The sequence below is a fragment of the Protobothrops mucrosquamatus genome, unplaced genomic scaffold (assembly GCF_001527695.2).
Source record: "Protobothrops mucrosquamatus isolate PMUCROS unplaced genomic scaffold, P.Mucros_1.0 scaffold_198, whole genome shotgun sequence".
NCBI lineage: Eukaryota > Metazoa > Chordata > Lepidosauria > Squamata > Viperidae > Protobothrops > Protobothrops mucrosquamatus.
The window spans coordinates 332,970-337,802 of record NW_015386274.1 but is presented as its reverse complement, the minus strand read 5'-3'; positions in this window follow the sequence as shown (position 1 = coordinate 337,802).

The following is a 4,833-nucleotide window of genomic DNA, read 5'->3' as shown; positions in this document are numbered from 1 at the left end:
GCATTGGAAAGAGAATTTTCTAAGGCGCAGAGGCTGAGGTCCACTGGGGCTGAATTGGTTTCCCCCTCCCCATTGGACGCTCCTTCGCTAGAGCCTCAGTTTGCTTCATCACAGGATGATCCACTATCTCTGTCTCCTCAGGGGGAAACTGAGCAGGTTGGTCCTCATCATTCCTCCTCCTCTCCTTTGTCCCAGCAAGCACCAGTGAGCAGACGTGCCCCAACTGGGGTTGGGGCCAGCTCCAGGAATCAAGAGGACATGTGGTCCCAGAGTCAATTCCAGGCCTTTATGCATCATGCATTCAAGCAGTTTATGGCATCTGCCGGCCGAGACCAGGAACAGTCACATTCCTCCCCTACTACACCCGTTCCTCCCCCTCAGGAGGAGCAGTATATAGGGCCTCGTTCTGATGTTTCAGAGACTTCATCACAAGTGTGGGAGGGGGGATCGTTCGGCATAGAGGCAACTGACAACATATTGTCAGAGGATGAGGAACCAGCTCCTGAGCAGGTGACATCCTCGGGTCTATTTGATCCTTCCATATTCCGGTCCATCCTATTAAAGGCTATAGCCACGGTTAAACTCACCTCGGCTCACGAGGAGACACCTTCTACCTCCTCTAAGCAAGAGACCAGTCCTCTGTTTGCAGAGAAGGTCAAAGAGGAGCCTCAGATCCCATGCCCTTCGGTGTTTAGGACCTTGGTGGAAAAGCAGTGGTCGTCACTAGCTTCCACTCCTCCTCCAAGTAGTCTGGATAAAAAGCTCTATAACGTTTCCTCTTCCTTTGCATCTCTTTTAGAAGTCCCAACTGTGGATGCCCCGTTGGCTTCTTTGTTCTCCAACACTGCTGTTCCAGGGGACATGGCAGAGTTCTTAAAGGCGGAGGATAAAAGGTTTGAGTTCTCATGCCGCAGGGCTCACCAATCTTCGGCTTGGGCAATAAGGGCGGCCACCTCATCCTCCTTCGCTCGTGCTGCGATCATGTGGCTACAAGACCTTCAGGCTCTCATTCCACCAGATCAGGTCAGAGCTCACCAAACTTTAGGCAAGATTATAGCTACTTCAGAGTACATTGCTGATGCTTTTCTGCATTCGACCAGATGCTCGGCCCGTTCAGTTGCTGCCACTGTGGCGTCACGCCGACTTCTCTGGTTGAAACAGTGGCGCACGGATCTAAAGGCAAAATGGCGCCTGTCTACTTCCAGGTACAGCGGAACACATTTATTCGGCACGGTGCTTGACCCTCATGTCATTGAGGGCAAGGACAAGCGAAAAATCTTGGTCCACCCATCCAAGAAGTTGGATAGGCGTCCCCAACTCGGTTACCATAGGTCATCCTTTCGCTCCGGTGACTCTTGGGAGTGGAGACAGCCCTTTCGGGCAGGGCAGTCCTGGGATTGGCCCAGAGGCTCACGGTCCTATCTTCCTAGGCAGGATCGCCAACAGGACCGCCAAGGTGGTGGAGCCAGGGGTCAGTTCCAGAACAAGCGTTCCTTCAGGGGCTCAGGCGGCAGGCCATATAGACGGTCCAAATGACGCCAAGAGAGTTTGCCCCATTGGGGGTCGTCTGGCTCTGTTTTACGACGTCTGGGAGGGCACTACCATGGACGCCTGGGTCAGGGAGACCATAAGACACGGTCTCTCACTAGAGTTTCAATCTTTACCCCCAGATCGTTTCATACAGTGCCCGGTGTCAAACAATGCTTCAAAGGCTTGTTTAGTGTCAACAGCAATCGCCCATCTATTAGACATCAGGGCCATAGAACGTGTTCCTCCAGACCAGATAGGAACCGGATTTTATTCCATCCTGTTCGTGGTCCCCAAGGCCTCAGGGGGATGGAGGGCGATACTGGATCTAAAGGGTCTAAATCGCTTCCTTATTTACAAGAAATTCAAAATGCAGACCCTATAGTCCATCCTGGCAAGCGTCAGAAAAGGGGACTTCCTCTCCTCCATCGACCTGACGGAGGCCTATCTTCACGTTCCAATCCTAAAGGAACACCTCAGATTTCTGTGGTTTGCCTACGCACACCAGCATTACCAGTATCGGGCCCTCCCCTTCGGTCTCTCCTCAGCCCCCAGGGTCTTTACAAAGATCTTGGCCGTACTGGCGGCTCATCTAAGGATGAGGCCAGTGCGAGTACAGGGTTACCTGGACGACATACTCGTGCAGTCCAGATCCCTCCGCTCAGCCCAGTCAGATCTGGAAATCACAATCCGGACTCTTCAGGATTACGGTTTTTCTGCAAATTTCAAGAAGAGTCACACAACTCCCACAAGACGGCTTATCCATCTAGGAGCGCTGATAGACTCAGATCTCTGCGAAGTTTATCTCTCCTCGGAACGCCAGGTCAGCATTCGGATGCTGGCTCGGCAAGTCCGAAGGGAAAAATGGGTGTCCCTGGTGCGACTTTCTCAACTACTGGGGAAGATGGTATCCTGCCTGGGCATCATTCCGTGGGCCAGGCTTCACTCCAGGAGCCTCCAGTGGTTCCTCCTCCCCTTCCAGAGACGCAACATCAGCGCATCGAAAACGAAGGTCAGGGTTCCACACCTAACATGAGTTTCTCTCCTTTGGTGGACTTCATCCGCCCTATCCAGGGGTACTCTTTTCAAGGAACCGAACAGGATCACCCTGACCACAGACGCCAGTCTGTTCGGTTGGGGGTCACATCTTCATAATCACTTGGCACAGGGTCGGTGGTCCAGGTCAGACCTGGTCCACAACATCAATTGGCTAGAGCTCAGGGCCATTCACCTGGCCCTTCAGGAGTTCTCACCCCTCGTGAGGGGGAAGCATGTGCTGGTCCTGACGGACAACATTACGGCCAAGGCTCACATAAACAAACAGGGAGGGACCCACTCTTGGTCCCTCATGCAGGAAGCCATGACGTTAGGACTTTGGGCGGAGTCTACCCTGAAATCCATAAGAGCGGAACACATTTCGGGGGAAGACAATCGCCAGGCGGACTCCCTGAGCAGGGCCACCATAGATCATTCAGAGTGGAAACTAGATCCACTCCTGTTCAGGGAGGCAGCCCACAAGTTCGGACAACCGGTCCTAGACCTCTTCACCTCCCCGGCCAATGCGCAGATCCCCAGGTTCTTTTCCAGATTCCGGTCAGAGCGGGCGGAAGGGACGGATGCCCTCCGGAGCGTTTGGCCCAAGGGCATGCTCTATGCCTTTCCTCCTCTCCCGCTGCTCCCAGCGACTATTCGCAAACTCCTACAAGAGCGAGCGGAGCTAATCTTAATTGCTCCATTTTGGCCGCGTCGGCCGTGGTTTGCAGATCTGGTGGATCTGTCGCTCTCGCCACCGTGGAGAATCCCTCCGGACCGAATAGCTCTCAGTCAGGGGAACCTCCAACATCCGGACCCCCAGTGGCTCCAACTAGCCGCCTGGCACTTGAGCGGGAAGGTCTAACTAGGTTAGCATATTCCCCTGGTGTAATATCTGTTATCCAGGCTTCGAGGCGTCCATCAACCAACAGGATCTACGATGCCACTTGGAGAAATTTCTGCTCCTGGTGCAGGCCACAGAATCTCTTGCCGCTTTCTGTCACTATCCCACACATCTTAGAATATTTACTTGAGGGACTAAATAGGGGCCTGTCAGTTAGCACAATACGTAGACAGGTAGCGGCGTTGTCGACAGTTCTCACTTGCGAGAACCATGATTCACTGTCTCACCACCCAGCGGTCGGTGCTTTCCTCAAGGGCGCGGCTAACACAAGTCCCCCTACGATCCATCGTTACCCGTCCTGGGATTTGACCAGGGTACTACAAGCATTAACTTCTCCCTTTGAACCTCTAAGTTCATGTTCACTACACTTCCTCACCTTGAAGGTTGCCTTTTTGGTGGCTATTACATCGGCCAGGAGGATTTCTGAGCTGGCTGCTCTATCTGTCAGGAAGGATCTCTGTATGTTCCATGAGGACAGGGTGGTCCTCAGGTTGGATCCTGCATTTATCCCTAAGGTTAATACTGGTTTTCATCGTTCTCAGGACCTGGTACTCCCCAACTTCTGTCCCAACCCTTCCCATCGTCTGGAGAGAGGGTGGCACACTTTGGACGTGCGCAGGGCTCTGCGTCACTATCTTAAACGTACCTCGGTCTTCCGCAAATCGGAGGCCTTATTCATCTCTTTCCATCCTTCTACGATGGGGAGGAAGGTTTCTTCTTCCACCATCGGACGGTGGATTAGGGCCTGTATCACGAAGGCGTACGTTTCGCAGTCCCTTCCAGTTCCTTCTCAGGTCACGGCTCATTCCACGCGCAGCGCTGCGGTCTCTGCAGCCTGGTCTACCCAGGCCTCGCTTGAAGAGATTTTCAGGGCAGCGACTTGGTCGTCCCCCTCTTCCTTCATTAAACATTATAGGATCGATAGATTTGCTGCTGCGGATGCGGCCTTTGGGCGGCGGGTTCTGCAGCAAGTCGTTGATCCTCATGATAAGCAAGCCTAGACTTCCCTCCCTTTAGGGCAGACATGTCCAAAGTCCGGCCCGCGGGCCATTTGCGGCCCACGGCCCGGTTTAATCCGGCCCTCGAGCAGCCCTCCCTGCTCTATATAAATGCGGCCCTTCCACGGCCCTCCGGCAAGTCCCATGAAAGAGAGAGAGAGAGAGAGAGAGACAGAGGCACTTGCACTTCTGTCTCTCTCTCTCTCTCTCTCTCTCTCATGGGACTTGCCCCCTCGCAGGGCTCCTCATTGGCCCTGCGCCCTGTTACCCCGCCCCCAGCCGCAAGCCACCATCCGCCCTGTGGTTATAAGTGTCCCAGCAGTTGGGACCCGCCCCTCCCGGAAGTCAATCAATCCTTGGCGGTTCTCCGTC